The sequence below is a fragment of the Palaemon carinicauda genome, chromosome 20 (assembly GCF_036898095.1).
Source record: "Palaemon carinicauda isolate YSFRI2023 chromosome 20, ASM3689809v2, whole genome shotgun sequence".
NCBI classification, from domain to species: Eukaryota; Metazoa; Arthropoda; class Malacostraca; order Decapoda; family Palaemonidae; genus Palaemon; species Palaemon carinicauda.
Genome location: NC_090744.1, coordinates 10,854,986 through 10,882,107, shown reverse-complemented (window position 1 = coordinate 10,882,107; position 27,122 = coordinate 10,854,986). Strand labels below are relative to the sequence as shown.

The window sequence follows — 27,122 nt, the reverse complement described above, 5'->3', positions numbered from 1 at the left end:
TATTCCCTTACTTCCTTTCGGCACTGGGCTACCTACCCTCTTGGAATCCTTAGGGTTGCAGCATTCTGCTTTTCCACCCAGGGTCGCAGTTTGGCTAGTAAGGGACAATGCTTTGTATTTATGTAAAAATTACAAATTTCAAAATTTGAGAGTAATTTGTATTTTTCCTAACACAAACCTGTAGCTATTTATAGGGGTATTACTTTCGGCGAAGCTGAAAGATGAGCCATTAGACATTTAGCGAGGGTTAACCACCTACCTGCTAGTTAGCAGGGGGAGGGGGAGTTAGTAGATTACCAAGACATTCCCAATACTACCTTGAACGCCAGGGACGTAGCAATGCCCCTGATGTCTTGTGCTCTGGGTCCAAGTGTCGGAGGAGGATATGGATTCAGAGCGAGGTCAATAACCTAGTGAATCCCGGCAGATATGGTGTTCTTCGTGATCCTCCTCTTGACCTTAACCATGCTGATGAAGAGGGTAGACACTTGGAGCGAGCTCTCGTAGATTCCTTGAGGAATGGCCTATAGTTTCTCTTTGGCATAGTAACCGGTGATCTGGATCATTGGTGATGTTGCGAAGGACTCTCACACCGAAGGGTTTGGATTCTGAAATCTGAGCTACCAGAAACTAGGTCGAGCATTACTTGGCAAATCGTTGTAAATGAGATATTAAGGGTGTCCCATTGGGTTCATCGACTCTCTTGGCGGAAGCCAACGAGCGGGAGACCTGTCATCAAGGTCTAGACCTCTCTGTTGCTTGGAGTCATGGAACGAGGTCTCCTTTCTAACTAAGGGTCCGTCGGCTTGAAACTCCGTATGAGGGGCAGTGCCAACGTGGAGAGGTTAATTCCTTCCGATCTGAAGGCGAGGCTCAAGGAACAGCAGTGGCCTTGCCTTGCCGAGATCAAGAAGTCTTCCTCCCGAAGGTAACCGAAGAACACACTAATGCTGGCATAGTGGTATTGAGGGGAGGGATACCTCTTCTCTGATACCAACTTACAGTCCACTTAGGCTGGATTGGCCGAAGCCAAAAATGTATCCAGATATCCAGACATTCTCTTTGCAACTTGTTGCGGGAGAGACTCCCTGGGAGAGGAAGAGTTGGACAGTCTCCAGGCATGAAATCGTGAAGATACCGCTTTGTGAAAGATGTTCACATGTGGCTGTTTAGAGTAGCTGAGGGGGGTTCTCTCGAGACCTCCAACAGGAGATGCAGATGAGTCGACCGGCATGAAGTCTGCTGGGCAAGAAGAATCTTGCTGACGGGACGAGTCTGCTGGGCAAGACGAGTCTGATGGCCTGTTCCAGATGATCAAAGGAGGGGAATGAATGAATCCAATTCCCATACGATCTTTCAGGATCTACGTTAGTAGATGAGATAAGTCTTTAACGAGACAAGACTGCTAATGTCTAGGCCTGCTCTGAAAGGCAATGGCAGAGAATGAGCGAACCTAATTCTTGTGGGAGGAATCTCCCAAAAAGGGAGACCAACCAGGAAAAGGAAGAGAAAGGAGGCCACCATTTGCTACCGATGTCAGCGAACCTTCGAGTAAGCAAGAAGATTGCTGCATAGTGGCTGGTGGAAGAACTACTACAACAGCAGGGGAGTGGGTTAATGTCTCTCTTCGCTGGAAGAATCCTCCGAAGGGGAGACCAAAGGGAGAAGGAAGTCTTTTCCAAAGACAGGAAGGACATGATCAACATCTGCGGCCCTAGTTGGTCATTCTCCCCACAACAGATAGGAGAGTTCCAGCACCTACAGGTGATCCTCTTGGCAGTACTCTCTGTTTCCCATCCCCGATTCTTAGCCAAAGTTGAAGGTGGACGTTGGGCTTTATACGAGAAACGAGCCGGAGCTCAAACTGAGTTCCCCTCAAAGTGGGATGGTACCTCTTGCCCACAGGAAGGTTGCTCTCATCTCCGAGAGGTTTAAGAGGTGGTCACATTCGGGCCCTGACCACAGCCCAGAGGCTGAGTGGTACAGCATGCCTTCCCCCTTTTCTTTGATGCATCTGGAGGGAGAAATCAAATCATGGAAGAACCAAGGAGATTGACTCCCTAGATGAGTTCCTCATCTTGCAACCTCCTTATGAGGACAGTCTTTTTCTCAGATCTTGTAAAGAACCAGAGAAAGGGAGATACTGTACCTGGTGCCGAAGGATCTTGGATCTGGCTGTTCCTGAAGAGCTTGGATTCGATGGAGACTGATGCGGTCTTGTTGAACCTGTGGGAGTTTCTGATGTAGGACTAGCAGCGAAGGCGCTGTCTTCAACCCCTGAGACATCACCTCGGGGTGAGTCATGGTCGATGTTGAAGTAGCTGAATGAAGACTGCCTGACCCCTCTGCAGATCTTGTAATCCTCAACGAGGATTTCGGCAGTGTCTTGGAGTCCTCTTTCCTTGGAGGCAAGCAGGTCTCTAGCACAGATAGTTTTGGTGGAACACCCTTATGTTGGTCATCTGTAAGGGGAAGGATTGTATCTCCCACGGGTTTCGAGATTACCCTGAGTACTTGAGAGACCTCCTCAGTGGGAGAGGGCCAAAAAGAGTCAGATAAGGAGTCTTCCCTGCGTGAAACTTCCTCCTGGACTGCTAGCTGTGGAACAAGAGGATGAGGAGGAGCGGGCACAATGACACTTGACCTTCCCTTGGATGTCCTGACAGGGGTCAGCTTGACCCGGGATGAGACTAACTCATCAGGGACTCCTCTTTTCTGCTTCCTTGGAGAGAAAGAAAACAAAGTTTCTCTGCGGGAAGGAATCGTGAATTTTTGCCTCGGGTCCGTAGAACTCCTGGGGTATCCTAGCACTTTCCGACGGACGAGCAGGTGGGATATTTGTCGTGAAGGCTTGCATGGCAGACCTAACCAAGGCTCCAAACCATGACTCCTGACCAATAGCGGCAATATCAGAAAGTTTACCTGAAGGGAACGACGTAGAGGGCCTCAGCAAAAAGTCTTATCCGCTGACGAAGACGCTCTCGAGGAAAGCAGCTGTGCTGTTGTTTCCTTTTTAGGAAAAGGAATCGACCATGAAGGGGGTCCTTCCGAACTTTGAACTCCTGCTCCTTAGATATCTTGCTTTTTTCCGCTTTCCCCGGCGAATGCAATGTTCTGCGTTTGGGGGGAGTAGAACGAGGCGAAGGAGAACAATGGAAAGAAGACTTACATTTCACTGGACGGAGCTCGGAAGTTCAAGGAGAAGGCAGCTTAGAAAGTTTCTCTTCCCGTGAACGGCGACGTTCATTAGAGTGGTGTCGTTCTGGCGAATGTTGACGATGATTGGGGGCTGGTTCCTGTCTGTCGTTTGACAATTGTCTAAGGCAGCGATCAGCGAGTTGGCGAGCAATGAGCAGTTCAAGGTTGATTGTCGTTTGCCTTTCACTCTTGGAGAGTGGCGAGTTGTCGGTGAACGAAGAGAAATAAGATAGAATATTGTGCCTGAGTGTACCCTCAAGCAAGAGAACTCTACCCCTATTATTATTAGTATTACAGTATTAGTATTATTATTACTTGCTAAGCTACAACCCTAGTAGGAAAAGCAGGATGCTATAAGTCTAGGGGCTCCAACAGGGAAAATGGCCCAGTGAGGAAAGAAAACAAGGAAAAATAGAATATTTTAAGAACAGTAACAATACTAAGATAAATATTTCCTATATAAACTATAAAAACTTTAACAAAACAAGAGGAAGAGAAATAAGATAGAATAGTGTGCCTGAGTGTACCCTTAAGCAAGAAAACTCTAATCCAAGACAGTGGAAAACCAAGGTACACAGGCTATGGCACTGCCCAAGACCAGAGAACAATGGTTTGACTTTGGAGTGTCCTTCTCCTAGAAGAGCTGCTTACCATAGCTACAGAGTCTCTTCTACCCTTACCAAGAGGAAAGTAGCCACTGAACAATTACAGTGTAGTAGTTAACCCCTTGGGAGAAGAAGAATTGTTTGGTAATCTTGATGTTGTCAGGTGTATGAGGACAGAGAATATGTAAAGAATAGGGCAGACTATTCAGTGTATGTTTAGGCAAAAGGAAAATGAGCCGTAACTAGAGAGAAGGATCCAATGTAATACTGTCTGGCCAGTCAAAGGACCCAATAACTCTCTAGCGGTAGTATCTTCAATGGGTGGCTGGTGCCCTGGCCAGCTGAAATCATATTTTTTATTAAGGAACAATGCTTTGTATTCATGTAAGAACAAATAGTTTTAAAAATGATTTAGCCAGATTTAATTCATTACCTAACAAATTTTTACATTATTTAATATCACCAGCAAATGACTGTTCGTTAAACTAATGTAACACGTTTACCATTCTAAATACAGCTGTACCTCAGTTTAACAGATATGCTGGCCGGGGTCTACCATTTTCATAAATGCAGATTCCCTGCATCAGCTAACCTACACAATACCCAGACCTAATAGAATTTATCATCACAATCACTTTTAAGAAGCTTAGCAGTCTACAGAATTAGTAGTTTACTGGTCAGAAGTAATCAAATCCTTCTTACCTTTAATAGAGAAATGTAAAGTGGTTGTCTCGAGGATATTCACTCTAAAACTGTACAACACAATAGCATCAGTAGTGGCAAATCCAGATTTCGTGGTCATGCCCTTGCTTTACATGTATCAGCCTGAGATATTCCTAAATGCCACAAGGCGGTGGAGTAGAGTGAGGCAGCAAAGTTCTTCCTCAATAGATTTTCGATGAGATGACGAAGGGCGTCCAGCTGATATGTCTACAAAGGCATCATTGTCATTATCTTCTATGCTGACTATGGGGTTAGTATGACCCCCATCTCTCCTAAGTCGTCTTTATGTAGTAGCAAACAGGTCCTTTTTCCATCTTCCTCCACAATAAACAGCTAATAATTTTGATATCGTTGTTTGCCTTGGGTACTCCATCACTGATTCTGCAAAGCTTCATCTCTGTCGAGACCTGAAATAAGATAAAAAATCACACGTAAATCAGAACTAATAATAATGTCGAGATCTTAGCATTAAAAGTATCTTGCATGCATACTAAGCATTACTCCGAGGCAAATACTGTACCTAATTTTTATCAAAGGTTAGTATTCTGTGAGCAATTATTCATAATTCATTACTTAATTTTCAATTAATATTAATCAATTAGTTTTCCTTTATAGCCTCAGGCACAAAATAATTGAAAATCAAGATGGTTTTTAGTAATTTGTAATTTTCCTAACTATACAAATTTGAGTCCTTTAATAGGAGCTGGAACTTGGCTGCCAATATTTATAAAAAGGTGGCGGAGGTCACTGCAAGGAGGTAGGTAGGCTCTGCTCACCAGACAGGCTACTGAAAAGCCCCTTTGACCTTAACCTAGGACTTGTAGGACAATTGAGGAAGAAAGTTGAAGGACTCTGGTTTATGTAGCCTACTTAGGAATTTTGATTCGTTCCTTCACATACACAAATCTTTCCTTAACAGGAGACTTAAAATGAGGAAGCAGGAAGTCCCTAAAACCTAACTGGTTGGTTTAATTCCCGGATGCCAAAGCGTTTGCACAGGTAAAGGGAGCCGAAGTTTGACCCCTGCCGACATCATAAAAACAAAAAGATGCGCCAAGTGATAGGTTAGGTTTCTGCCAAAGCTTGACAGAAGGTTAGGGAAAAACTTATATCCATACAGATATGGTGTCTGTTAATGTACAGTATGGATATTCTAAGAAATGGATTTGCATACATCTCTATCCATACTCTGCCTCATAAGTTGCTCGGTTGGGAGGCTTATAGAGGAATCACACTAGTCAATTATGGTCCGAGGTTTTCGCCAACCTTCAGCTGATGAAAGCGAGCGAAAGTGTTGTAGCGTCACAGTACAATATCGCAGTTCGAGGAGCAAATGGGAAAAAGTTAAACGAAACCGATCAGCTGATATCATCATGGCACCAAGAAATTTTCTAACTGTTGCAGTAATATGTATTATCTGTATATTACGTGAATTGAAGAATTCTAAAACTACCACAGGATGAACAAAGCATACTTTTATTATCTCTTGAGGCTTGTTGGACCCAAAATTGTCAAGCAAGATCACGTCGTATTTGCAGCCGACATACAGCGGAACCTCTACACACAAACGTATCTACAGTACATCAGAATTTTCCAACATCCGAAGTAAAATTCGAGCAAATTTTCGACTCTACACCCGAATTTTATTTCGACACACGATGTAAGCAATTTTCGTCGTACCGGTTGTATCCGAATTTTTCGACACGCGAAGTACATTTCGAACACGTTCCTACTCTACACCCGAAGTAAACAATATCCATACGCGTAGACGGTACTCATAGCGCCGGATGTATTTTTCATTTCCGCCGATAGAAGGCAGCACTTCGACCTCGGAGGGACCCTCAATTAGCGTGCCTTGGGTCATTCCTCTGTTCTCGTCGGCTTCGTGTGGTTGTGCGCTGTGCATTCTGCTATTACAGTAACTGTATTTTAATCGTGATTTTTTGGGTACAGTACATACTTTTACGGTTTTTTACGTAAAGCATGGGTCCTAAAAGGCTTAGTTTCGCAAGTGGTAGTGGTAGTGGTAAGAAAAGGAAGAAGGAAATGCTTTCTTTAGAAGTAAAGCAAGAAATTATTGAAAAGCATGAGCGTGGCGTCCGCGTGAGTGAACTTGCAAAAGAATATGGCCGAAATATGTCGACGATCTCGACAATCTTGAAACAGAAAGAAGCCATTAAAGCAGTGAAACCTTCTAAGGGGATCACCATCATTTCAAAACATCGTAGCCCTATCATAGAAGAGATGGAACGACTTCTGCTAATCTGGATCAAGGACAGAGAGATTGTTGGCGACACCATCACCGAAACTATTATCTGCGAGAAGGCGCACGCCATCTTTGAGCAGAACTTCCTTTGAAGGGGGACCATCGACACCCAGCGATGGCAACAAAGACACAAGGTCTGGAAAGGAACAGGCACTCCCTGGGGGAAGAGAAGGAACCGACTCACTAGGGGAGCTGCCACCGTTGCCTATCCCACAGGGTTGACCTGGAGTCACAAGCCCTGCACTACTGCTCTACCGTGCCCCAGAAGGGCCTGGTTGAGAATTAGCTTTGGGCAGAGATTTTGGCATAGAGAAAGCAGAAGCCCGCGATTTCTTCAATTTCGAGGAAGATCCCAAAAGCGAAGATTCGCGTTTAGACTACTTCTTACGCGCAAACCTCTCCCACTGGAAGGGAGGCTACTACATACACTCGGAACAGGTGTTGTCCTGCGAACACTGACTTCCCCGGCAAACCGGGCATAAAAGAGTGTGGGTTCGTCTCCACGGACGACATGAAGGTACCGCAACGGCGGCCTTCAATATCTGGACATGTCCGCATAGCGAGACAATAACCAAACACACAAAAGAAAAAGGAATAGTAATAAAGTCAAGACAGTTTGTTTAATGGGAGAGAGACGGTACGTCTGCACTCTACCGAGCCAAAAGTAAAAGTGGTTACTCAACCGACAGGTGTGAGTGAGCAGGGTAGCCAGTCTACCCCAACCCCCTCCTGCTAAATAGCAGATGGGGTAATTATCCCTACCTAAAATTGTCTTGGCTGGCTTTCAGCATTGCCGAAAGTAATACCCTATAAATAGCGAAGGTTTGTATCTGTGTCGGAACAAATATGTCTTCTTCTATAGTTTATATATGACTGATTTATCAACATGTTATTACTGATCCGAAAATGTTTCATGTAGTTTTACTCAATACTTATACAGTATACTATATAGTTTACTTACTATTCCCTTACTTCCTTTCGGCACTGGGCTACCTACCCTCTTGGAATCCTTAGGGTTGCAGCATTCTGCTTTTCCACCCAGGGTCGCAGTTTGGCTAGTAAGGGACAATGCTTTGTATTTATGTAAAAATTACAAATTTCAAAATTTGAGAGTAATTTGTATTTTTCCTAACACAAACCTGTAGCTATTTATAGGGGTATTACTTTCGGCGAAGCTGAAAGATGAGCCATTAGACATTTAGCGAGGGTTAACCACCTACCTGCTAGTTAGCAGGGGGAGGGGGAGTTAGTAGATTACCAAGACATTCCCAATACTACCTTGAACGCCAGGGACGTAGTAATGCCCCTGATGTCTTGTGCTCTGGGTCCAAGTGTCGGAGGAGGATATGGATTCAGAGCGAGGTCAATAACCTAGTGAATCCCGGCAGATATGGTGTTCTTCGTGATCCTCCTCTTGACCTTAACCATGCTGATGAAGAGGGTAGACACTTGGAGCGAGCTCTCGTAGATTCCTTGAGGAATGGCCTATAGTTTCTCTTTGGCATAGTAACCGGTGATCTGGATCATTGGTGATGTTGCGAAGGACTCTCACACCGAAGGGTTTGGATTCTGAAATCTGAGCTACCAGAAACTAGGTCGAGCATTACTTGGCAAATCGTTGTAAATGAGACATTAAGGGTGTCCCATTGGGTTCATCGACTCTCTTGGCGGAAGCCAACGAGCGGGAGACCTGTCATCAAGGTCTAGACCTCTCTGTTGCTTGGAGTCATGGAACGAGGTCTCCTTTCTAACTAAGGGTCCGTCGGCTTGAAACTCCGTATGAGGGGCAGTGCCAACGTGGAGAGGTTAATTCCTTCCGATCTGAAGGCGAGGCTCAAGGACTAGCAGTGGCCTTGCCTTGTTGAGACCAAGAAGTCTTCCTCCCGAAGGTAACCGAGGAACACGCTAATGCTGTCATAGTGGTATTGAGGGGAGGGATACCTCATCCCTGATACCAACTTACAGTCCACTTAGCCTGGATTGGCCGAATCCAAAAATGTATCCAGATATCCAGACATTCTCTTTGCAACTTGTTACGGGAGAAACTCCCTGGGAGAGGAAGAGTTGGACAGTCTCCAGGCATGAAATCGTGAAGATACTGCTTTGTGAAAGATGTTCACGTGTGGCTGTTTAGAGTCGCCGAGGGGGGTTCTCTCGAGACCTCCAATGAGAGATGCAGATGAGTCGACAAGCATGAAGAGTGTGCTGAGCAAGACGAATCTTGCTGATGGGACGAGTCTGCTAGGCAAGACAAAAATCTTGCTGACGGGATGAGTCTGCTGGGCAAGACGAGTCTGATGGCCTGTTCCCGAAGATCAAAGGAGGGGAATAAATAAATCCAATTCCCATAGGATCTTTCAGGATCAACGTCAGTAGATGAGATAAGTCTTCTGACGAGACAAGACTGCTAATGTCTAGGCCTGCTCTGAAAGGCAATGGCAGAGAATGGGCGAACCTAATTCTCGTGGGAGGAATCCCCCCAAAAGGGGAAACCAACCAGGAAAAGGAAGATTTTCTCACTAATGAGAAAAGGAGGCTACCATTTGCTACCGATGTCAGCGAACCTTCGAGCAAGCAGGAAGATTGCTGCATAGTGGCTGGTGGAAGAACTACTACAACAGCAGGGGAGTGGGTTAATGTCTCTCTTCGCTGGAAGAATCCTCCGAAGGGGAGACCAAAGGGAGAAGGAAGTCTTTTCCAAAGACAGGAAAGACATGATCAACATCTGCTGCCCTAGTTGGTGATTCTCCCCACAACAGATAGGAGAGTTCCAGCACCTACAGGTGATCCTCTTGGCAGTACTCTCTGTTTCCCATCCCCGATTCTCAGCCCATGAAGGTGGACATTGGGCTTTATACAAGAAACGAGCCGGAGCTCAAACTGAGTTCTTTCCCCTCAGAGTGGGGTGGTACCTCTTGCCCGCAGGAAGGTTGCTCTCATCTCCGAGAGGTTTAAGAGGTGGTCACATTCGGGCCCTGACCACAGCCCAGAGGCTGAGTGGTACAGCATGCCTTCCCCCTTTTCTTTGATGCATCTGGAGGGAGAAATCAAATCATGGAAGAACCAAGGAGACTGACTCCCTGGATGAGATCCTCATCTTGCAACCTCCTTATGAGGACAATCTTTTTCTCAGATCCTGAAAAGAACCAGAGAAAGGGAGATACCTAGTGCCGAAGGACCTTGGATCTGGCTGTTCCTGAAGAGCTTGGATTCGACGGAGACTGATGCGGTCTTGTTGAACCTGCGGGAGTTTCTGATGTAGGACTAGCAGCGAAGGCGCTGTCTTCAACCCCCTAGACATCACCTCGGGTTGGGTCACAGTCGTTGTTGAAGTAGCTGAATGAAGACTACATGACCCCTCTGCAGATCTTGTAATCCTCGATGAGGATTTCGGCAGTGTCTTAGAGTCCTCTTTTCTTGGAGGGAAGCAGGTCTCTAGCACAGATAGTTTTGGTGGAACACCCTTATGTTGGTCATCTGTAAGAGGAAGGATTGTATCTCCCACGGGTTTCGAGATTACCCTGAGTACTTGAGAGACCTCCTCAGTGGGAGAGGGCCAAAAAAAGTCAGATAAGGAGTCTTCCCAGCACGAAACTTCCACTGCTAGCTGTGGAACAAGAGGATGAGAAGGAACGGGCACAATGACACAATCTTCCCTTGGATGTCCTGACAGGGGTCAGCTTGACCCTGGATGAGACTAACTCATCAGGGACTAATCTTTTCTGCTTCCAGGGAGAGAAAGAAAACGAAGTTTCTCAGTGGGAAGGAATCATGGATTTTCGCCTCGGGTCCGTAGAACTCCAGGGGGATCCTAGCAGTTTCCTATGGACGAGCAGGTGGGATACCTGTCACGAAGGCTTGCATGGCAGACCTAACCAAGGCTCCAAACCATGACTCCTGACCAATAGCGGCAATATCAGAAAGTTTACCTGAAGGGAACGACGTAGAGGGCCTCAGCAAAAAGTCTTATCTGCTGTCGAAGATGCTCTCGAGGAAAGCTGCTGTGCTGTTGTTTCCTTCCTAGGAAAAGGAATCGGCCATGAAGGGGGTCCTTCGGAACTTTTAACTCCTGCTCCTTAGATATCTTGCCTTTTTCCGCCCTCCCCGGCGAATGCAATGTCCTGCGTTTGGGGGCTTCTCTTCCCGTGAACGGCGACGTTCATTAGAGTGGTGTCGTTCTGGTGAATGTTGACGATGATTGGGGGCTGGTTCCTGTCTGTCGTTTGACAATTGTCTAAGGCAGCGATCAGCGAGTTGGCGAGCAATGAGCAGTTCAAGGTTGATTGTCGTTTGCCTTTCACTCTTGGAGAGTGGCGAGTCGTCGGTGAACGAAGAGAAATAAGATAGAATATTGTGCCTGAGTGTACCCTCAAGCAAGAGAACTCTACCCCTATTATTATTAGTATTATTATTACTTGCTAAGCTACAACCCTAGTAGGAAAAGCAGGATGATATAAGTCTAGGGGCTCCAACAGGGAAAATGGCCCAGCAAGGAAAGAAAACAAGGAAAAATAGAATATTTTAAGAACAGTAACAATACTAAGATAAATATTTCCTATATAAACTATAAAAACTTTAAACAAAACAAGAGGAAGAGAAATAAGATAGAATACTGTGCCTGAGTGTACCCTTAAGCAAGAGAACTCTAATTCAAGACAGTGGAAAACCAAGGTACACAGCCTATGGCACTGTCCAAGACCAGAGAACAATGGTTTGACTTTGGAGTGTCCTTCTAGAAGAGCTGCTTACCATAGCTAAAGAGTCTCTTCTACCCTTACCAAAACGAAAGTAGCCGCTGAACAATTACATTGTAGTAGTTAACCCCTTGAGCAAAGAAGAATGGTTTGGTAATCTTGATGTTGTCAGGTGTATGAGGACAGAAAATATGTAAAGAATAGGGCAGACTATTCAGTGTATGTTTAGGCAAAAGGAAAATGAGCCGTAACTAGGGAGAAGGATCCAATGTAGTACTGTCTGGCCAGTCAAAGGACCCAATAACTCTCTAGCAGTAGTATCTTCAATGGGTGGCTGGTGCCCTGGCCAGCTTAAATCATACTTTTTATTAAGGGACAATGCTTTGTATTCATGTAAGAACAAATAGTTTTAAAAAAGATTTAGCCAGATTTAATTCATTACCTAGCAGATTTTTACATTACTTAATATCACAAACATTATTTGACGAGAGCAAATCCAACCAGCAAACAACTGTTCGTTAAACTAATGTAACACGTTTACCATTCTAAATACAGCTGTACCTCAGTTTAACCCTTTTACCCCCAAATGACGTACTGGTACGTTTCACAAAACTTATCCCTTTACCCCCATGGACGTACCAGTACGTCCTTGCAAAAATATGCTATAAAAAATTTTTTTTCATATTTTTGATAATTTTTTGAGAAAATTCAGGCATTTTCCAAGAGAATGAGACTAACCTGACCTTCCTATGACAAAAATTAAGGCTGCAAGAGCAATTTAAAAAAAATATACTGCAAAATGTGCTGGGGAAAAAATAACCCCTTGGGGGTTAAGGATTGAAAATTTCCAGAGCCTAGGGGTAAAAGGGTTAACAGATATGCTGGCCAGGGTCTACCATTTTCATAAATGCAGATTCCCTGCATAAGCTAACCTACACAATACCCAGACCTAATAGAATTTATTATTACAATCACTTTTAAGAAGCTTAGCAGTCTACAGAATTAGTAGTTTACTGGTCAGAAGTAATCAAATCCTTCTTACCTTTAATAGAGAAATGTAAAGTGGTTGTCTCGAGGATATTCACTCTAAAACTGTACAACTCAACAGCATCAGTAGTGGCAAATCCGGATTTAGAGGTCATGCCCCTGCTTTACGTGTATCAGCCTGAGATATTCCTAAATGCCACAAGGTAGTGGAGTAGAGTGAGGCAGCAAAGTTCTTCCTCAATAGATTTTCGATGAGATGACGAAGGGCGTCCGTCTGATATGTCTACAAAGGCATCATTGTCATTATCTTCAATGCTGACAATGGGGTTAGCATGAACCACATCTCTCCTAAGTCGTCTTTATGTAGTAGCAAACAGGTCCTTCTTCCATCTTCCTCCATAAACGGCTAATAATTTTGATATCGTTGTTTGCCTTGGGTACTCCATTACTGATTCTGCAAAGCTTCATCTCTGTCGAGACCTGAAATAAGATAAAAAATCACACGTAAATCAGAACTAATAATAATGTCGAGATCTTAGCATTGAAAGTATCTTGCATGCATACTAAGCATTACACTGAGGCAAATACTGTACTGTACCTAATTTTTATCAAAGATTAGTATTCTGTGAGAAATTATTCATAATTCATTACTGTACTCAATTTTCAATTAATATTAATCAATTACTGTTTTCTTACAAACTTGAGCCCTTTAATAGGAGCTGGAACTTGGCTGCCAATATTTATAAAAAGGTGGCGGCAGTCCCTGCAAGGAGGCAGGTAGGCTTCGCTCACCAGACAGGCTACTGAGAAGCCCCTTTGACCTTAACCTAGGACTTGTAGGACAATTGAGGAAGAAAGTAAAAGGACTGGTTAATGTACTTAGGAATTTTGATTCGTTCCTTCACATACACAAATCTTCTTTCCTTAACAAGAGACTTAAAATGAGGAAGCAGGAAGTCCCTATAACCAAACTGGTTGGTTTAATTCCCGGATGCCAAAGCGTTTACACAGGTAAAGGGAGCCGAAGTTTGACCACTGCCGACATTATAACAACTTGAGAAAAAGATGCGCCAGGTGATAGGTTAGGTTTCTGCCAAAGCTTGACAGAAGGTTAGGGAAAATCTTATATCCATACAGATATGGTGTCTGTTAATGTACAGTATGGATATTCTAAGAAATGGATTTGCATACATCTCTATCCATACTCTGCCTCATAAGTTGCTCGGTTGGGAGGCTTATAGAGGAATCACACTAGTCAATTATGGTCCGAGGTTTTCGCCAACCTTCAGCTGATGAAAGCGAGCGAAAGTGTTGTAGCGTCACACTACAATATCACAGTTCGAGGAGCAAATGGGAAAAAGTTAAACGAAACCGATCAGCTGATATCATCATGGCACCAAGAAATTTTCTAACTGTTGCAGTAATATGTATTATCTGTATATTACGTGAATTGAAGAATTCTAAAACTACCACAGGATGAACAAAGCATACTTTTATTATCTCTTGAGGCTTGTTGGACCCAAAATTGTCAAGCAAGATCACGTCGTATTTGCAGCCGACATACAACGGAACCTCTACACACAAACGTATCTACAGTACATCCGAATTTTCCAACATCCGAAGTAAAATTCGAGCAAATTTTCGACTCTACACCCGAATTTTATTTCGACACACGATGTAAGCAATTTTCGTCGTACCGGTTGTATCCGAATTTTTCGACACGCGAAGTACATTTCGAACACGTTCCTACTCTACACCCGAAGTAAACAATATCCATACGCGTAGACGGTACTCATAGCGCCGGATGTATTTTTCATTTCCGCCGATAGAAGGCAGCACTTCGACCTCGGAGGGACCCTCAATTAGCGTGCCTTGGGTCATTCCTCTGTTCTCGTCGGCTTCGTGTGGTTGTGCGCTGTGCATTCTGCTATTACAGTAACTGTATTTTAATCGTGATTTTTTGGGTACAGTACATACTTTTACGGTTTTTTACGTAAAGCATGGGTCCTAAAAGGCTTAGTTTCGCAAGTGGTAGTGGTAGTGGTAAGAAAAGGAAGAAGGAAATGCTTTCTTTAGAAGTAAAGCAAGAAATTATTGAAAAGCATGAGCGTGGTGTCCGCGTGAGTGAACTTGCAAAAGAATATGGCCGAAATATGTCGACGATCTCGACAATCTTGAAACAGAAAGAAGCCATTAAAGCAGTGAAACCTTCTAAGGGGATCACCATCATTTCAAAACATCGTAGCCCTATCATAGAAGAGATGGAACGACTTCTGCTAATCTGGATCAAGGACAGAGAGATTGTTGGCGACACCATCACCGAAACTATTATCTGCGAGAAGGCGCACGCCATCTTTGAGCAGAACTTCCTTTGAAGGGGGACCATCGACACCCAGCGATGGCAACAAAGACACAAGGTCTGGAAAGGAACAGGCACTCCCTGGGGGAAGAGAAGGAACCGACTCACTAGGGGAGCTGCCACCGTTGCCTATCCCACAGGGTTGACCTGGAGTCACAAGCCCTGCACTACTGCTCTACCGTGCCCCAGAAGGGCCTGGTTGAGAATTAGCTTTGGGCAGAGATTTTGGCATAGAGAAAGCAGAAGCCCGCGATTTCTTCAATTTCGAGGAAGATCCCAAAAGCGAAGATTCGCGTTTAGACTACTTCTTACGCGCAAACCTCTCCCACTGGAAGGGAGGCTACTACCTACACTCGGAACAGGTGTTGTCCTGCGAACACTGACTTCCCCGGCAAACCGGGCATAAAAGAGTGTGGGTTCGTCTCCACGGACGACATGAAGGTACCGCAACGGCGGCCTTCAATATCTGGACATGTCCGCATAGCGAGACAATAACCAAACACACAAAAGAAAAAGGAATAGTAATAAAGTCAAGACAGTTTGTTTAATGGGAGAGAGACGGTACGTCTGCACTCTACCGAGCTAAAAGTAAAAGTGGTTACTCAACCGACAGGTGTGAGTGAGCAGGGTAGCCAGTCTACCCCAACCCCCTCCTGCTAAATAGCAGATGGGGTAATTATCCCTACCTAAAATTGTCTTGGCTGGCTTTCAGCATTGCCGAAAGTAATACCCTATAAATAGCGAAGGTTTGTATCTGTGTCGGAACAAATATGTCTTGTTCTATAGTTTATATATGACTGATTTATCAACATGTTATTACTGATCCGAAAATGTTTCATGTAGTTTTACTCAATACTTATACAGTATACTATATAGTTTACTTACTATTCCCTTACTTCCTTTCGGCACTGGGCTACCTACCCTCTTGGAATCCTTAGGGTTGCAGCATTCTGCTTTTCCACCCAGGGTCGCAGTTTGGCTAGTAAGGGACAATGCTTTGTATTTATGTAAAAATTACAAATTTCAAAATTTGAGAGTAATTTGTATTTTTCCTAACACAAACCTGTAGCTATTTATAGGGGTATTACTTTCGGCGAAGCTGAAAGATGAGCCATTAGACATTTAGCGAGGGTTAACCACCTACCTGCTAGTTAGCAGGGGGAGGGGGAGTTAGTAGATTACCAAGACATTCCCAATACTACCTTGAACGCCAGGGACGTAGCAATGCCCCTGATGTCTTGTGCTCTGGGTCCAAGTGTCGGAGGAGGATATGGATTCAGAGCGAAGTCAATAACCTAGTGAATCCCGGCAGATATGGTGTTCTTCGTGATCCTCCTCTTGACCTTAACCATGCTGATGAAGAGGGTAGACACTTGGAGCGAGCTCTCGTAGATTCCTTGAGGAATGGCCTATAGTTTCTCTTTGGCATAGTAACCGGTGATCTGGATCATTGGTGATGTTGCGAAGGACTCTCACACCGAAGGGTTTGGATTCTGAAATCTGAGCTACCAGAAACTAGGTCAAGCATTACTTGGCAAATCGTTGTAAATGAGATATTAAGGGTGTCCCATTGGGTTCATCGACTCTCTTGGCGGAAGCCAACGAGCGGGAGACCTGTCATCAAGGTCTAGACCTCTCTGTTGCTTGGAGTCATGGAACGAGGTCTCCTTTCTAACTAAGGGTCCGTCGGCTTGAAACTCCGTATGAGGGGCAGTGCCAACGTGGAGAGGTTAATTCCTTCCGATCTGAAGGCGAGGCTCAAGGACTAGTAGTGGCCTTGCCTTGTTGAGACCAAGAAGTTTTCCTCCCGAAGGTAACCGAGGAACACGCTAATGCTGTCATAGTGGTATTGAGGGGAGGGATACCTCATCCCTGATACCAACTTACAGTCCACTTAGCCTGGATTGGCCGAATCCAAAAATGTATCCAGATATCCAGACATTCTCTTTGCAACTTGTTACGGGAGAAACTCCCTGGGAGAGGAAGAGTTGGACAGTCTCCAGGCATGAAATCGTGAAGATACTGCTTTGTGAAAGATGTTCACGTGTGGCTGTTTAGAGTCGCCGAGGGGGGTTCTCTCGAGACCTCCAATGAGAGATGCAGATGAGTCGACAAGCATGAAGAGTGTGCTGAGCAAGACGAATCTTGCTGATGGGACGAGTCTGCTAGGCAAGTCAAAAATCTTGCTGACGGGATGAGTCTGCTGGGCAAGACGAGTCTGATGGCCTGTTCCCGAAGATCAAAGGAGGGGAATAAATAAATCCAATTCCCATAGGATCTTTCAGGATCAACGTCAGTAGATGAGATAAGTCTTCTGACGAGACAAGACTGCTAATGTCTAGGCCTGCTCTGCAAGGCAATGGCAGAGAATGGGCGAACCTAATTCTCGTGGGAGGAATCCCCCAAAAGGGGAAACCAACCAGGAAAAGGAAGATTTTCTCACAGATGAGAAAAGGAGGCTACCATTTGCTACCGATGTCAGCGAACCTTCGAGTAAGCAAGAAGATTGCTGCATAGTGGCTGGTGGAAGAACTACTACAACAGCAGGGGAGTGGGTTAATGTCTCTCTTCGCTGGAAGAATCCTCCGAAGGGGAGACCAAAGGGAGAAGGAAGTCTTTTCCAAAGACAGGAAAGACATGATCAACATCTGCTGCCCTAGTTAGTGATTCTCCCCACAACAGATAGGAGAGTTCCAGCACCTACAGGTGATCCTCTTGGCAGTACTCTGTTTCCCATCCCCGATTCTCAGCCCATGAAGGTGGACATGGGCTTTATACAAGAAACGAGCCGGAGCTCAAACTGAGTTCTTTCCCCTCAGAGTGGGGTGTTACCTCTTGCCCGCAGGAAGGTTGCTCTCATCTCCGAGAGGTTTAAGAGGTGGTCACATTCGGGCCCTGACCACAGCCCAGAGGCTGAGTGGTACAGCATGCCTTCCCCCTTTTCTTTGATGCATCTGGAGGGAGAAATCAAATCATGGAAGAACCAAGGAGACTGACTCCCTGGATGAGATCCTCATCTTGCAACCTCCTTATGAGGACAATCTTTTTCTCAGATCCTGAAAAGAACCAGAGAAAGGGAGATACCTAGTGCCGAAGGACCTTGGATCTGGCTGTTCCTGAAGAGCTTGGATTCGACGGAGACTGATGCGGTCTTGTTGAACCTGCGGGAGTTTCTGATGTAGGACTAGCAGCGAAGGCGCTGTCTTCAACCCCCTAGACATCACCTCGGGTTGGGTCACAGTCGTTGTTGAAGTAGCTGAATGAAGACTGCCTGACCCCTCTGCAGGTCTTGTAATCCTCGATGAGGATTTGGGCAGTGTCTTAGAGTCCTCTTTCCTTGGAGGGAAGCAGGTCTCTAGCACAGATAGTTTTGGTGGAACACCCTTATGTTGGTCATCTGTAAGGGGAAGGATTGTATCTCCCACGGGTTTCGAGATTACCCTGAGTACTTGAGAGACCTCCTCGGTGGGAGAGGGCCAAAAAGAGTCAGATAAGGAGTCTTCCCTGCACGAAACTTCCACCAGGACTGCTAGCTGTGAAACAAGAGGATGAGGAGGAACGGGCACAATGACACAATCTTCCCTTGGATGTCCTGACAGGGGTCAGCTTGACCCTGGATGAGACTAACTCATCAGGGACTCCTCTTTTCTGCTTCCAGGGAGAGAAAGAAAACGAAGTTTCTCAGTGGGAAGGAATCATGGATTTTCGCCTCGGGTCCGTAGAACTCCAGGGGGATCCTAGCAGTTTCCTATGGACGAGCAGGTGGGATACCTGTCACGAAGGCTTGCATGGCAGACCTAACTAAGGCTCCAAACCATGACTCCTGACCAATAGCGGCAATATCAGAAAGTTTACCTGAAGGGAACGACGTAGAGGGCCTCAGCAAAAAGTCTTATCTGCTGTCGAAGATGCTCTCGAGGAAAGCTGCTGTGCTGTTGTTTCCTTCCTAGGAAAAGGAATCGGCCATGAAGGGGGTCCTTCGGAACTTTTAACTCCTGCTCCTTAGATATCTTGCCTTTTTCCGCCCTCCCCGGCGAATGCAATGTCCTGCGTTTGGGGGCTTCTCTTCCCGTGAACGGCGACGTTCATTAGAGTGGTGTCGTTCTGGTGAATGTTGACGATGATTGGGGGCTGGTTCCTGTCTGTCGTTTGACAATTGTCTAAGGCAGCGATCAGCGAGTTGGCGAGCAATGAGCAGTTCAAGGTTGATTGTCGTTTGCCTTTCACTCTTGGAGAGTGGCGAGTCGTCGGTGAACGAAGAGAAATAAGATAGAATATTGTGCCTGAGTGTACCCTCAAGCAAGAGAACTCTACCCCTATTATTATTAGTATTATTATTACTTGCTAAGCTACAACCCTAGTAAGAAAAGCAGGATGCTATAAGTCTAGGGGCTCCAACAGGGAAAATGGCCCAGCGAGGAAAGAAAACAAGGAAAAATAGAATATTTTAAGAACAGTAACAATACTAAGATAAATATTTCCTATATAAACTATAAAAACTTTAACAAAACAAGAGGAAGAGAAATAAGATAGAATACTGTGCCTGAGTGTACCCTTAAGCAAGAGAACTCTAATTCAAGACAGTGGAAAACCAAGGTACACAGCCTATGGCACTGTCCAAGACCAGAGAACAATGGTTTGACTTTGGAGTGTCCTTCTAGAAGAGCTGCTTACCATAGCTAAAGAGTCTCTTCTACCCTTACCAAAACGAAAGTAGCCGCTGAACAATTACATTGTAGTAGTTAACCCCTTGAGCAAAGAAGAATTGTTTGGTAATCTTGATGTTGTCATGTGTATGAGGACAGAAAATATGTAAAGAATAGGGCAGACTATTCAGTGTATGCTTAGGCAAAAGGAAAATGAGCCGTAACTAGGGAGAAGGATCCAATGTAGTACGGTCTGGCCAGTCAAAGGACCCAATAACTCTCTAGCGGTAGTATCTTCAATGGGTGGCTGGTGCCCTGGCCAGCTGAAATCATACTTTTTATAAAGGGACAATGCTTTGTATTCATGTAAGAACAAATAGTTTTAAAAATGATTTAGCCAGATTTAATTCATTATCTAACAAATTTTTACATTATTTAATATCACCAGCAAATGTCTAAGGTATATAACTGCTACCTAAAACCTTTAGAAGCTCTTAGATTTGCCACAGTAGCTGTGGGGAATTTAGTTCCTCCCGAGGGTACTGAGTCCTAATCACAAGTCAATTGATCGATTTCTCGAATTATTTTGATTTCACTTGTTTTTGAAATCCCAGAGCTGATCTTCCTTTGTTATGTTAATTATTTATATCTATGATTGCATGCTTTACTGCATTTTGCTGTTCGTTAAACTAATATAACACGTTTACCATTCTAAATACAGCTGTACCTCAGTTTAACAGATATGCTGGCCGGGGTTTATCATTTTCATAAATGCAGATTCCCTGCATAAGCTAACCTACATAATACCCAGACCTAATAGAATTTATCATTACAATCACTTTTAAGAAGCTTAGCAGTCTACAGAATTAGTAGTTTACTGAGTTTACTGGTCATAGTATTCAAATCCTACTTACCTTTAATAGAGAAATGTAAAGTGGTTGTCTCGAGGATATTCACTCTAAAACTGTACAAGACAATAGCATCAGTAGTGGCAAATCCGGATTTAGAGGTCATGCCCCTGCTTTACATGTATCAGCCTGAGATATTCCTAAATGCCACCAGGCGGTGGAGTAGAGTGAGGCAGCAAAGTTGTTCCTCAATAGATTTTCGATGAGATGACGAAGGGCGTCCAGCTGATATGTCTTCAATGTCATCATTGTCATTATCTTCTATGCTGACTATGGGGTTAGTATGACCCCCATCTCTCCTAAGTCGTCTTTATGTAGTAGCAAACAGGTCCTTTTTCCATCTTCCTCCACAATAAACAGCTAATAATTTTGATATCGTTGTTTGCCTTGGGTACTCCATCACTGATTCTGCAAAGCTTCATCTCTGTCGAGACCTGAAATAAGATAAAAAATCACACGTAAATCAGAACTAATAATAATGTCGAGATCTTAGCATTAAAAGTATCTTGCATGCATACTAAGCATTACTCCGAGGCAAATACTGTACCTAATTTTTATCAAAGGTTAGTATTCTGTGAGCAATTATTCATAATTCATTACTTAATTTTCAATTAATATTAATCAATTAGTTTTCCTTTATAGCCTCAGGCACAAAATAATTGAAAATCAAGATGGTTTTTAGTAATTTGTAATTTTCCTAACTATACAAATTTGAGTCCTTTAATAGGAGCTGGAACTTGGCTGCCAATATTTATAAAAAGGTGGCGGAGGTCACTGCAAGGAGGTAGGTAGGCTCTGCTCACCAGACAGGCTACTGAGAAGCCCCTTTCACCTTAACCTAAGACTTGTACGACAATTGAGGAAGAAAGTTAAAGGACTCTGGTTTATGTACTTAGGAATTTTGATTCGTTCCTTCACATACACAAATCTTCTCTCCTTAACAGGAGACTTAAAATGAGGAAGCAGGAAGTCCCTAAAACCAAACTGGTTGGTTTAATTCCCGAATGCCAAAGCGTTTACACAGGTAAAGGGAGCCAAAGTTTGACCACTGCCGACATTATAACAACTTGAGAAAAAGATACACCAGGTGATAGGTTAGGTTTCTGCCGAAGCTTGACAGAAGGTTAGGGAAAATCTTATATCCATACAGATATGGTGTCTGTTAATGTACAGTATGGATATTCTAAGAAATGGATTTGCATACATCTCTATCCATACTCTGCCTCATAAGTTGCTCGGTTGGGAGGCTTATAGAGGAATCACACTAGTCATTTATGGTCCGAGGTTTTTGCCAACCTTCAGCTGATGAAAGCGAGCGAAAGTGTTGTAGCGTCACACTACAATATCGCAGTTCGAGGAGCAAATGGGAAAAAGTTAAACGAAACCGATCAGCTGATATCATCATGGCACCAAGAAATTTTCTAACTGTTGCAGTAATATGTATTATCTGTATATTACGTGAATTGAAGAATTCTAAAACTTACCACAGGATGAACAAAGCATACTTTTATTATCTCTTGAGGCTTGTTGGACCCAAGATTGTCAAGCAAGATCTTGTCGTATTTGCAGCCGACATATTGTTTTTATATCTGACGTCATGATCACGGTTTATACGCGCTGCTTCCCGTCCAGTCGGGAAGCCAATATCTCTCACAACATAATCTTATGCTTTCCATATTGGGCAGCTGCTGGCGAAAAAAAGTCTAGTGTGATACCAGCTTTACCTGCATCAAAGTCCGATCCGGCAAGTAGCAGCACGACCACTACACTCCAAGTGAAGGAAATGGAAAGAGGAAAAAGGGCCAGACATTTATACCTCTCCTCCTAGGCTTACGTGAGACAGCTACCTTAAACTAGATTCTTCTTATCTTGTGAGGTAGTTATGTTAACTACATACTGTACTTGCTAAGCAGCTACCTACACTCAGGGTAAAAGTATACAGGGACCTGTGTGTATACTCCTTAAGATGGTGAATGGGGAAGATCGTCTGACGTTTTCAGCCAGTTAAAGATTCTTCCTGAAGGCAGATGTCGAACCTATACTTCTGACTTTGTGCGCTTTTTGGAAGTAACCTCTGCTCCCTCCATAGATGCAGGATGCGCCCGTCCTGTAAATCTTTTTCTTCATCCTGCCAGTGTTGAAGGCAAGAAGGGTAGCAGCTTTTATTCTTACTGGTAGTGTACTTGTTATCGCCAGGACCGAGAGCAGGTAGCGGGTAGGTGAGCTCTTTAGTATGTGCCGATCCATCTACTTGGGAATGGCTCAATTTCCGGTACGTATCCTACTGTATTATCCGCCGAACGAAGCGAGAGCATAATAGTATAGTATCTCGTACCCTAGGGGAAGGTTCTCAGTACTGCATTGTTTTTCCCACTGGGAGATTAATAGTAGGAGTCACAGTTCAGAAACTCTTATGAATCGGTCTTCAAGGATGATATAATTTCAAAGTTTCATGGAAGAATCTACTTCCTCTAGGAAACTCGCTAGACGGTTGGCAAACGGAATGGGACAATCGAATACCTGTCCTCGGTTGAAGAGAATCCTAGCTGACAACTGAGTGAGCATACGTAGCCTCTCAGTGCTTGAATAAGTCCTAAGATTCAATTCAGAAATCACCTGTTCCAACCCTTAAAGTGAGTTCAAGTTGGAAGATCTTGTTGCCAGGGAAAACTTAAGTCACCTTTTGGTTTCTGAGTTTAGGAAGATCTAGGTCAAAGACCATGGCGTCACCAAAACATCTCGGTAATGTCAAGGGCCAGGAAAGGGATGGGGGTGGCTGCCCTTGTCCTGACCAGCAGCGTTTGAGCTTAGTCTCATGCATAACCAATCACTTGTAACAGGAGATCGAGCTCCTGTACCTCGTACCGAAAACCATTCTCAGGGATTGACTTTTGGTACACCACTGCTACTACTATATAATACTACTACCATATTCACCATTTACATATGTCACTATCGAAAAAACCACCAAAAAAGCAAGATTTTAAAGTGACTGTCCTAAAATCGGTTTAATTTTAACGTATTTGTTCTCACTTTAATTGAGCACTGTTCTGAGACACTTCAAAATGTGAGGAGTAGGAACGAAGTGCCCGAATTGAGCCAAGGGTAAGGCTACCTTTCCAGATTAGGTCAAGTGGTGTATGGGTAAATATAAAAGTAAGTGGTGCATGGATAAATATTAAAAATGGTGCATCAGTAAATATAAAAGGTGGAACCCGCAGCCAGTTCTATGCTAGCAATGTTAAGTGGTGCATGAGTAAATATAAGAGTGGTGCATGGGTAAATGTAAGTGGTACTTGGGTAAATATAAAAATGGTACATGAGTAAATAAAAAAGGTGGAACCCACAGGCAGTTCTATGCAAACAATACTGTAATTGCTCTACCTTAGTTTTACGTGATTGTCCATTTAGTGCATAAACCTATTGGCAACCAGATATATAGGAGAGCTAATTATCTATATATTCTCAAAATAACATTACTTGTTGCGAAGTTTTAGGTCCGTATTCTACCCATAATGAGGTGCTCCAACAGACCATTCTTTACTGATCTTGTCGTTTCAACATCAAGGCATAGAGACGACTAGAGTGAATAGTCATCCCTGATGGTGAGATCTTGTAAGTCATATGCTAAGGGGAAAAGATGAGTCTTCAACCTTTTTCTGAAGGCAGCTGGACTGATGCATGACCTCAGCTCAGATGGAAGTTTATTAAAAAGTCTTGGAGCAGCTATTCTAAAAGCTCTAGAACCATGACTTGTCGAACAATGTGGTTCTTGTAACTTACAGCCATCCATTTCCGATCTGGTTGATATACCCAGGTCAGGTTGCTGTAGGTGAAGCAGCTTTCTTAGGTAAGCCGGTTTTCCAGTCTGTAGGGCTACGAATGTTACGACACAGATTTTAAAAACTATTCTAGCATTGGTAGGTAACTAGTGTAGATTTATGAGGACAGGGGTAATTCGTTCACGACGAGCGACACTCGTGATTAATCTTGCTGATCTATTGAAAATTTTCTTGCAGTTTGTTAACCCTTTTACCCCCAAGCTATTTGTAACTTTCCAACCCTTAACCCCCAAGGCGTTTTTTTTTTTTTTCTCAAGCACATTCTGCAATATATATATATTTTTAAATTACTCTAACAGCCTTAATTTTTGTCATAGAGAGGTCAGGTTGGTCTCATTCTTTTGGAAAATGACTGAAGTTTCTCATAAAGTTATCAAAAATATGCAAAAAAAATGTATAAAGCAGTTTTTTGCAAGGACGTACTGGTACGTCCATGGGGGTCAAGGGATGAGTCTTGTAAAACGTACCAGTATGTCCTTTGGGGGTTAAAGGGTTAAGCTGGTAATTTGGTAGGCTACAATAGTACAATCTATTAATGACGCAGTTATGAACTAACTTCTGAGTAGAATCGAGGCGTATGTATGATAGCGGCCACCTGTATGTATGATGACGGCTGACTAAGAATACGGCAGTGTAAAGGGGTCGCAAAGGGACGTTAGGCACCCCCAACCCTGTTAGGTAAGTAGGTAAAGACACGGCTTGTAGGTTAGGTTAGGGGGGAAGTTTAGGTTAGTTGGTGTCCATATTCAATGCTCTCTGGATTGATTGATTGATTTGATGATTTCTGGCATCCTGACAGAGAAACTGGCCGCTGATATACAAAGGCTCCGAAGAATCTCCATCCACATGTTTTCTAATGAGAGCAATGTTTCTTAAGTGTTAGGCCGATGTTTTAACCGCATTATTAATTTGTGGAGCCAATGAAAAGCTATTATCAAGATGGACACACAAATCTTTGACGTTATCAATAAGTCTCACAGGAACACCATTAAATTTGCATTTCTCAGGTCATGTCTTCTTCCAATCAGCACAAACTGGGTTTCATCAACATTTAGCTTTAACTGTTAATAGTTCATATAGTCTTTGATGGATTTTGAGATCAAATTGCGTGTCATCAGCAAACATTTTAAACTTAATGCTCCGATCATCGAGAAATCTTGGTTTTATTATAGTTTATTACATGGTAATGTAACATAGGGAAAAAACTACTCTATTCTGTAAAAAACGGTCTGTTCTCTTCGAAAATGACACTAGTTCCTGTCGGGAATGAATAATTTCAGAAATATACATGTATATCTATATCCACTGATAATGGGGGGACCCCAGTGGGAACTCGGGGAAACAGTATATACTGGTAAAACAATCCTTTTCTTCTCTATACATTACCTTCTTGGTTGTATAATACCCTGTAATACAGTAAAAATTTACCATTTTAAACTTAATGCCCCAATCATATAGAGCTCTTGGGAGTCAGAGTGTAGAGTGAACTACTTCCGAGGGGCTTAATACCATCTACAAGATTAAATATTCAAGACTCACTGTAAATTAAGCCTAAAATGTTATATTCACTGCAAATTACGTTAATATTCAACATCTTTTTGGGGCCATATACGCTTATGGTATACCTTGCAAGCGCGAAAAGATCTTGGCGACTAAGACTCACCTCAATACTAATGATTTCATGTCTATAATCGGTAAATATAGGCTATATATTTCGAACATTAATCATCTACGTAACATTTTACAATAATTTATATTAACCTTACCTATGAAATTTTAATCTAAAGAAGCACTTACGTAAAATAATGCGTTTTAAATTTCAAATGGAATGGTTTGTTATTATTTATCAACAAACGCCCTCGACACCAGGGTTGCCAGGTTTTCTAAATGAGAAAAGGTCAATTTCTAATCAACAGAGGCTTTAAAAGGCCAAACCATTAATAGAAAAAGGTCAAAAATATAGTATTGAAGGCTCGGCTTTTTTCATATTACTAAAGGCCAACCTATTTAAATACAAAAGGTCAAATTTGAGTTTTTTTTGGCCGGTAAAAAGGCCAAACTGGCAACTCTGCTCGACACAGGTAATCTAGGATCTGAGCACCGGAAAGAAAAGCAAAATGTATTTTGTTTTTACATTTAATTTTGTTTTTTTAAATACTTATTATTACTTTAAGAAAGTTTTTGTACCCTATACAATATTATATATATTATTTCTTCTATTAAAGTTCATTATATAATTTTCTATGTTGAAATATAATGTAGAATTATGAAAGTTGATACATTCACTGGCAATGAACGAGCCCACAACTATGTATGTTGTATTACAATGTACAGTATATCACTATACCTATATTAACATTAATATCATAGAATAATATATTTTAAAAGTATATATATAGCTATTTTGTTATATTGACTGTATTAGAATATTTTAGTAAATCTATGCTATTATATTACTGAGATATATAAGCGACACTACAAGTTTTCACTCTCTCTTGCTCTAATTTCATTTTGTACCATATTTCTCAATCTCTAGAATGTGGATACAATAACAGTCTAGATATGGCTACGTATTTCCATTAGATATGCATTTCATTATTTAAAAATAACAAATAGAACATTGGAACGTAATATAAATTTATACTAACAGCCTGTTACATTAATTAAAACCGGTTCTTAAGAATGCTCTATCAGGGTCTAGCTTCATGCATGCAAAACACGGGCTCTTCCATGAAAAATAAAAGAAGTTTGTTCTAGGATTAACAAGAACAGTGGGCTTATTTAGACACTAGAATCATGAACAATGTGGTAATCTCGTATATATTCATAGCAGTTTATTTTTTAAAACATTACAGCTATTGGTACTTTTTATCACACGAAATACTAACCCGAAA

General features: G+C 42.9%; 1 long non-coding RNA gene across 3 annotated transcripts; it reads right to left on the bottom strand.

Annotated features, from left to right (window-relative positions):
- LOC137659437 (uncharacterized) lies at positions 1-26,204 on the bottom strand. 3 transcript variants are annotated; one of them, XR_011047525.1, is made up of 6 exons: positions 25,995-26,204; positions 20,393-20,820; positions 12,529-12,953; positions 7,754-7,847; positions 4,506-4,933; positions 1-94 (listed from the first exon to the last, which is right to left on the bottom strand). It is a non-coding gene; the product is annotated as an uncharacterized lncRNA (long non-coding RNA). The 3 variants fall into 3 exon arrangements; XR_011047524.1 differs by lacking the exon at positions 7,754-7,847; XR_011047526.1 differs by lacking the exon at positions 7,754-7,847 and having other exon boundaries at positions 26,026-26,204.
- Positions 26,205-27,122: the final 918 nt, after the last annotated feature.